The sequence below is a fragment of the Aythya fuligula genome, chromosome Z, assembly GCF_009819795.1.
Source record: "Aythya fuligula isolate bAytFul2 chromosome Z, bAytFul2.pri, whole genome shotgun sequence".
In the NCBI taxonomy this organism is placed as follows: Eukaryota; Metazoa; Chordata; class Aves; order Anseriformes; family Anatidae; genus Aythya; species Aythya fuligula.
Genome location: NC_045593.1, coordinates 33,950,512 through 33,960,005, shown reverse-complemented (window position 1 = coordinate 33,960,005; position 9,494 = coordinate 33,950,512).

The window sequence follows — 9,494 nt, the reverse complement described above, 5'->3', positions numbered from 1 at the left end:
CACACACAAAATCAGAATCGTCCTTATGGGTTCCCTCCACCCCCAGTATGTGTTATAAAGTTCTGTTTTAATTTCTGTATAATTGGAGAACAGTTTCTGTATATCATTAAATCAATACTGATTTTTGCTGTTTTGTAAATTAGCAAGGATTGTGCTGAAGTTCTTCCTGTGTGAACTATGAACATCTTGTTAAGTGAAAGTTTAAGTTTATATTACTGTTGCTACACTACTGAACTATAAAAGGAGGCTTTGTTGTACAAGGAGCAGGTTATATATTTATATACATATATATATACTTTATGTATATACATATACACTTTATATATTAGTATATATAAAGTATGATTAAAATATATTTGAACTTTGTTTTTCAAATGAAAATATGAGAAGAAACAACCAACGTTTCATGTTTTGTTTTGTTTTGTTTTGTTTTTTTTTAAAAAAGTGGTCCAATTCATAAAAATTTCCACAAGCCCTACTGTAAACAATCTGAAAATAATGAAAACATTTTTTCTCATTGCTCCAGATGAGCAACATTCAGAATTATATGATGTACCTTATGAATTCAGGATTTTATGCTTTACTTATGGTGTGATTCTCATCTCTTTGCATTAGTATACCAGCATGCCAGTCAGTGGGTTTACTCTTGAATTACAAGGGTAAAAAGATGTATCTATGTTAAACCCACCCTCTCAGATCTCCAGCATTACAAGATTTGATAGACTGATCTGTGTTTAAAAGAAATAGTTTTCTCTTTTAGTAAACAAAAGCAGTATTTAAGCTGTATTTTCATTCTGTAAGATGAAAATCCTCTATCTTTATTTTAATAATATTGTTCTCTTCTGCCCTGTGCTGTCCAATCTTTAGGTGAGATTCAGAGTTGTTTTGAATCCTTTGTTGTTTGAATATGGCCATATAGAGCGATCTTTGCTAGCATTTTCAGTGTTATACTCCTTGTTATATCCTTCTACTGATCACTTCTTCTTGGTAGTTCACTCCCTGAAAGTGTCAATGCCTGAGTAGCCCAGCAAATGAGGCTATCTGACCCCTTGATAGGTACACAGTCAGTTTTCATGCTATTTCTTCTGCATCTTCTACCAGATGTAAGAGCCAAGGTGTAAGTTTCATCACATGACTGTACTGAGCACTGGCCTAGGCTTCCCTTAGGTCAAACCACAATTTTACATTTCCTAAAATAAGAAGTTGGAGAAATAAGCACTTTGAATGTAAACTGGTGATCCTAAAAGATCGCACTGTTTAGTTTTCATTGACACTTAAATCTATGAGATCTGAAATGTGATACTGTGTTTGTCCTGAAGGGTGAAAATATTTTAAAGAAAAACCTAGTGCCATCCTGCAACACACCTACATTTTCCAAAGGTCACATTGTCAGCTTGGCTTTATGAACTTCAGTCACATGGTTAACCTGGTTACTTCTTTTCACCCTGTAAGGTAAGATCCTTATTTTAACAGTATTTCTTTGTAGATTTAGCTCCTGAATGATTGCTGGGGCTAATCACACAGGAGTTGCATGGACAAAGGTCACTAAACAGAACAAAAAAAGGACACATTGAGGAGGAAGAATTTTCAGTTTATGCTTGCCGTCCAGGAGAGATACTGCTTATCAAGGAGTGCTAGAATACAAAGTGGGAAGGAACAGCAAAACAAAAGCAAATTGGTTTAAGGGCAAGTTATACTTAAGGGATGAGACAGAATCTCAAGTTATTTATATCATCATTTTTAATAATAATATATATTTGTAATATATTTCTTTTAATTCTATAGTAAATAAGCTATTTAAGATGTCTCTGAGGTCAAAGGTAGTTGGAATATGATCCTGCAATGCAGGAATTTTGTTGAAGCCAGTTCCAAAAGGGGCATGTATAGTCAGGCATGTATAGTCCCTCGTGCTGTCCAAGACGAATTTGATTTAACAAAGTTATAAGTATTAGCTCAATCCAGAGTTTGCTCAAGGCTTCCGTTGAACAGTGCAAGCAATCAGTTGGATCTGGACCTTGGGCCACATAAAGCTTAGCTATACTCAGCTGAATGTTCAGATTTGTCATTATTGGTTCCTCTCTATAAGAACTATACTGGCAGGATGTCTTGACAATAGTCAGCAGGTACCTAGGTCCAGATGGATTTTCTACTTCCTTAATTTGTTGATAGCATCAGATAGATTTCTATAATACAGCATGAAGTTTGGTTGACATTTAACCTGAAGTTACGTCATATCAGACTGTGGATGAATAAGGATTAAAAAAAAAAACAATAATAGTAAGATTTCTGGCAGGCAAACAACCAGTTTTTTGTAAGGGTTATTTTTTGTGATGTTAAAACAAACAAACAAACAAACAAACAAAAAACTCAGTAATAAAGTACACTTTCTTATAAGCATTAGAAAAAGACAATACCATGCATAATGAGGAAAAAATGGTCTTTAGAGTTTATGCCAAAGAGCTGGGCATTCTGATGAATAACCATAATAGATGAGTTTTTAGTAATCTAGGTCCTGAATTAATCCCACAGTTTTACTGAAGTAAATAAGCCTTACATAAATAATTGCTGTAGGACCTTCAGTTGGAAGTAAAGGCTACAGAAGTGGGGCCTTTGTCTTCTCTTGAAAGGTTGCAAGAGCATTAAGAGTTCCAGATAGATGAGAATGCAGGGTGTGGTAGTCAGGAGTCCTGCCTTACCTGCTTTTAAGTAGTTGCCTCACTAATGCCTGATATTCTTTGTCAGAAGCTTCTAGGAAACAATCATTACTTGTTTATTCAAGCCAACACCCAAAGGTAGGTGAGGCGGTATAAGCTGGATGTTCATTGGTTGTGCTGTGGTGTCACATTGTGTGACTCTTATTCAAGCAGGATAATGCTGAACTTCCCAAGTAGGTTCCTTTAAGAGGAATGAAGATACTCTAGAACTTAAGAAATACGGCAGATGAGTAAGGCCAGATGGACTAAGAGAAGCCTAACAACCACCAAGGTGACTGTGTTGCTTGACCCACTAACAAAATAAAACCTGGTGCTTGCTTACAGAGCAGGAGAAGTTTGTGGCATAACAATATCCTTACTTTTATCTAGGGAAATGTGGGAGGAAGTATGTGGTTAGTTCACCCCAAAACAGGGTTTCCCCAAATGTATGACCATACCAAGTTCTGAGGAAAAGAATTTTGAATGTCTGAAATAGCTAAAAGGCATCTTGCACTGGCAAATGTTTTAGCAGCAGCAGGAGTACTGCTGCAATGCATTGTTCTGTGCCCAAAGCCCTCTGAACAGAGCAACATTGTCACTGGAGTAGAGGAGAGAGCAGGGCATTTTATTTCTGTGAATTGTCTCAGTGATGCTTTCTAAAAGTGATTACTTTCCTAAGCTCCTTGCCATGGGCTAGAAAAATCGAGTAAAAAAAAATAAAAATATTTAGGAACACAGTTCAATACTTTGTTGGCTTTGTTTGAAGGGAGGAGGTGGGACTGCTGCCCTTGCTGTTTCACAGCGTTTTACAAGAACCCAGATGAATCAGAACTGAAGGCATACAGAGAAGGCCCAGTTTTTCCATTTGTTCACAGCAACTTGTACTAATGCATCCTGCTGATTTCAGAGGCATTAATCACAGCATGTAAACACAGAAGCATATCTGATGCATTGTTATTCCTTCTCTGCTACTTTGCCCATGTACATACATGGTTTCATTAGCTATTACAGCCACCAGGCAAAGATAATAAAATGAGTTATATAACCCAGTCTTTGCTCCAAAAACAGATTGAAAATGAACTTAATCTATGGTTCATGCTCAATATGAGGGGGTAGGTTTTATGGCAAACATCTATCTCAGAATTACCATAGTTACCATGCACTGATATATATAAAGTTCTAAGTAACACTGAAGACTGTAGAGTAGCATGTGCCTATTAGAGTAACCTCCAAGTACAGGGGTTTAACTTTTTTTTTTATTATTTTATTATTTTTTTTTTCCCAATTGCAAAAATCATAATATTTTCTTGCAGAAATATAGGTCATGGTACAATAGTTTTTAAACTTACTGACAGTTCATAGATCCCTCAATGTTTGTAAGCCACTGACTGAAAATCAACTCCAATGAGCAGTATTCCCAATGAGCTGGGGAGCTTTCTAATGCACCAATAGGAGAGTCCTTTAGCTGCTGTGCAATCCATAATTTGGGTGAGTTTTACAAATAAAATGAACAAGACAACTCTAGGCAATGTGATAGTCCATATTGAAGATGGTCTCTCTGTTGTTTTTTTTTTTGTTGTTGTTTGTTTCCCCCCTCTCCCCCCCCCCCCGGAAAATAATTAGTAAGAATTAAAACAAAATAAACATTCTGTCATCCTGTTTCCCCTACAGTTGGGCCAAAACTCTTGTATCAGACCCAAGTGTTGGGTTACATTATGTCTACAGCATAGAGCAAACTAAACTTCTGGGAGCAGAAGGATCTGACACATAAGAAAGAAGCAGAATAACAGCATCCTATGAATCATGCTTATCCTTTGCTGTTTTGTCATGTTCCAGGAAGAAATGTGAGAATTGCCTGGGGGAATTCCTAAATTTTTGACTGTCTTCCCTAATATCACAGATGCATCATAATGCAAAACTTGAGTATGAGGATTGCTTTTGCTGTGAAATTGCCTGTTAGTGTTTTATTCTAAAGCCATTTCCAGACAACGTCACATTGTAGCCATTTTCATTTTTACTGGTGAATAAGTTGACATGAACAGAAGTACCACTTGTTTTATTCTTGTATTATATTAAAAATCCCTGCCTGTGCATTGAGCTGAGAAAACAACATTCAGTGTCTACAGTGAAAAATACCTAAAAAACTAGTTAGGGAAGATCTGTGGGGACAAATTTTAGTTTCTGTCATACCGACATAGAAACATTACCTCTTTTGTGCTGGACAGGAAAAAAATCAAGAGAAACTGTGAGATGCATCAACATATCACAGACAATCTAAAAGCACCGAATTGGCATTCAGTAAAAGAAGACTTCTAGTTTTAGTGCACAGGCCTTCTGAACACTAAGAGAATCGCTTCAGATCTGTTTATAACACACCCCTATATGTAGAGTGAAATAAATAGGGTCTCAAAACAGAAAAAGAAAAAGAAAAAGAAAATAAAATAAAATAAAAGAAAAGAAAAGAAAAGAAAAGAAAAGAAAAGAAAAGAAAAGAAAAGAAAAGAAAAGAAAAGAATAAAAGCAAAGAAAATAGAAAGAAAAAAAAAGGAAAAGGAAGGGAAGGGAAGGGAAGGGAAGGGAAGGGAAGGGAAGGGAAGGGAAGGGAAGGGAAGGGAAGGGAAGGGAAGGGAAGGGAAGGGAAGGGAAGGGAAGGGAAGGGAAGGGAAGGGAAGTAAACTCTAAGGATATAAATACAGCTTCCATGAAAAAGCAGAGTTTCAAAGAAGCTTTATTCTAATTATGATAGTTTTTATGATTTTATCTATCTCTGTCCACAAAGGGAAAGAGTTTCCATGCTTTGTGAGGTCCAGAAGTCCACAGTCTTTCCTCAAACAATCCTCATATATTCTCATGAAAGCATCCAGTGTATCTCACACAAGTGCCAAAAATACAGAATCACAGAATCACAGAATCACAGAATTTCTAGGTTGGAAGAGACCTCAAGATCATCGAGTCCAACCTCTGACCTAACGCTAGCAGTCCCCACTAAACCATATCCCTAAGCTCTACATCTAAACGTCTTTTGAAGACTTCCAGGGATGGTGACTCCACCACTTCCCTGGGCAGCCTGTTCCAATGCCTCACAACCCTTTCAGTGAAGAAGTTCTTCCTAACATCTAACGTAAATCTCCCCTGGAAAACAGCAAACAGCAACAGTTTTTGTTCAGTTTTTGTAACAGGAGTACAACTTCCAGTCCTTCTAGCAAGTTATAGTGAAACAATAAAATTCAGCAGGTTTCTGAGAAGTTTTCTTATCAGCATACAAAAGAAGAGGAACAGTTGAGTTGACATGCAACTCAGTAGATCACTTTCAGAAACTGTACACAAAAGTGTACAATTTTGCTTATTGCTTACTCTAAAAATCAAAATGAACAAACCAGAAAATGTTTTGGAAGAACTTTTACTGAGCACTTAAGAATATGCTACCCTTCCACATCTCAGTTTTCTTCTTGTCAATGAAGTGCTGGCAACTTTACATGCCTGTATGCTGCCTTACACATTTGAGTCTTGACTACATGTAGTCCTGTGCTTTCACATGCTATGAAGAACATGCATGCTTTGCTTTCACTTCTCTCTCTACATTATCAGCTTTCTACATTACCACATCAGACAGTGCAATTGCATTTCTTTCTATTATGTACGTGTATATAAAAACATTTCTCTGTAAAAAGACTTGGGAAAGTGGTGTAATGAGATAAACATACATTTACAAATGAATCCTTCAAGCTTGTCTTGCTCACCATCTCCAAGATTAGTATATATGGCAAAATAGTAGACCATTGTAATGTATGTATGTAATGAATGTATGTAATGCTTCCATGTTTTTGATTGTAAACATTCAAACCAACTGTACTGTATAACTGAACTCAGTGACTTTGCATCTTTCTTCAAGTCTTTAGAGAAAATATACATCTTCTAGGACAACTGCAATTAAAGGCTAGTCACTATATAACATGAGTTTTAACTTGTGATTTAGCCCTGCTACCTCTTTATTTGCTAACAAAGAACCTCTTCCTGCCTACAAGATATATCCATTCCTATAGTGGTTTCAAAAATCAAGCACCTTGGAAGTTAGGAAGCGTTGCAAGAACACATATAACTGTGCAGGTCAGTTCAAAATATCTTTATGTATACACTCTTCATTATATTTAATTATATGATTACAGGATTTATCTTCACCCACATCTCACCTCTTCCCATTCAATTCAATTAACTTCTTGACTCAACTTCATTTCTCTCACCTGACTCAGTTCCTCCCCTCTTCTCAGGTTTCTCATCTCAGTCGTTCTCTTCTTCTGACCAGGGACATCAAGGGCAACAAGAATGGTTTCTATAGGTATATAGATATAGATATATAGATAAAAGGAAGAGCAAGGAAAGTGTGGGCTTTCTCCAGAAGGAAATAGGACACCTAGTTACTTGGGATGTGGAGAAGGCAGTCTTTACTGTCAAGTGCTCTAGCCACACTACCAAGATGCAGAAGGCAAAGGCAGAGGCTGAGAAAATGAAGAACCACGCACTGTAGAAGATCAGGTTCAAGACCATGTAAGGAGGTGCTCAAATCCATGAGACCTGATGAGATGCATCTGAGGGTCCTAAAGGAACTGGTGGATGAAGTTTTTAAGCCACCGTCCATCATACTTTGAGAAGTCGTGACACTCTAGTGACGGTCCAACTGACTGGAAGAGGGGAAATGTAAACTCCATTTTTAAAAAGAGAAAAAAAAAGAAGACCTAGGGAACTACAGGCCAGTCAGTCTCACCTCTCTGCCCAGTAAGAATATGGAGCAGATCATCCTGCTCCATACAGCAATTCTGCTAAGGCACATGTGGAACAAGCAAGTGATTGGTGACAACCAGTATGGTTTTACTACGGGAAAATGGAGTTACAGCATTGGTGAAGAGCAGCTGACGTCATCCACCTTGTGCAAACCATTTGACACTGTCCTAGATGATATCCTTGTCTCTAAATTAGAGAGACATGGATTTGATGGATGGACTATTCAGTGGATAAAGAATTGGCTAGATGGTCACACTCAAAGTATCATTGTGGTCAATGGCTCAATGTCCAAGTGGAGATCAGTGATGAGTGGTGTTCCTCAGGGGTCATTATGGGGACTGTCACAGTTTAACATCTTTGTCAACTACATGGACAAACAATCAACATGCCAAAGGGAAGGGCTGTCATCCAGAGGGACCTAGACAGGCTTGAGAGATGGGCCTGTATGAACCTCATGAAGTTCAACAAGGCCAAGTGCAAGGTCCTGCATCTGTGCTGTGGCAATCCTAAATGCAAATGCAGGCTGGGTGGAGAATGGATTGCGAGCAGCTCTGTGAAGAAGGACTTGGGGGTGCTGGTTGATGAGAAGCTCAAGATGAGCCAACAATGTGAGCCTTCAGTCCAAAAAGCCAGCTGTATCCTGGGCAGCATCAAAAACAGTGTGGCCAGCAGGCCCAGGTTAGTGATTCTCCCCCTCTTCTCCTCTTGCATGAGACCTCACCAAGAGTACTGTGTTAAATCCTGTGATGCCCAGCACAGGAAAGACATGGGCCTTTTACAGTGATTCCAGGCCTTGAGGATGATCAGAGGGCTGGAACACCTCTCATATGAAGACAGGCTGAGAAACTTGGGGTTGTTCAGCCTGGAGAGACAAAAGGGAGGTCTTACAGGAGCCTGTCAGTACCTAAAGGGGACCTACAAGAAAGCTGGAGAGGGAGTCTTTATCAGGGAGTGTACTGATAGGACAAGGAGTAATGGTTTTAAATAAAAGAGGGGAGATTTATATTACTTTCCTGCTTTCACATCTGGCACCTGAGTTATCCTTTGGACTTGCTGAAAATAAACACCATGGTCTGTACTGACAGTCAGTGGCCAACGTAATATTGCATATGCTTTCTCATTGACCATGGTTGTATGAGAACAGAACAAGTCCCTCACCCTGCTTCCTGAAGGAGTATGTTCCTTGAGGAAGCATAAATCACTGAGAGTTTTGTGAGTTGAGAGTAAAGCAATCCAGAGAGCACAGGTGAGTTACTGCTGCCAGGTTTACAAGATTTGGAGGTATATTATAAATATCTTGACTAGACAGCAAAGATGTGCTAGAAGAGAAGCAACAGTTTCCAAGGGGAAAAATTAAACATTAAAAAAAGTGTTTGTCTTTTTCCCTCCCCCTACTCTAGCCCCCAATTTATTTTTCCTGGTGAAAACTGTTGGACTGTTTCTTATAACTCTTGATTGAGTTTTAACTTCTATTCTATTTCTACCCTGTCAAACTAGAAGGAAACAAAACACAACTTCCCTTATCTTATTTCAATAGTTGCCATGAAAATCTACCCTTTTACTAGATGTCAAGCAACTACAAAATTGCCTGAGGCTGCTGCAGGTGAAGCATGCTCAGCAAGCCAAGAGGGTATGTCAGTGCTGTGACCAACGTGCCCTAGCAAGCCTGTAAGACCCCTCCTATCACCCCTTGCAGGTTGCTTCCTCTTACAGATATGCCAGGTCTTAGCATTTTTATTAGAAATTTGTCAGACATCTGGTGAACTCATTGTTTTAGTACTGTGAAACTGTTAGAGTTCCTAGTACATTTATAGAAACTAAAAAAAATGCTGTTTATCTGAATTATCATTAAAATATGCATTCATCACACAATCTTCACAAACTTCATTTACATCAACAAAAGGAATTCCCAACACCAAAATCAACATAATATCATCACAACAAGAGTAGACAATTTAGACACTCCAACTCCTGCCTCTTCACCAAATTACAACACATTTTCCACACTAAAGTCATGTTATA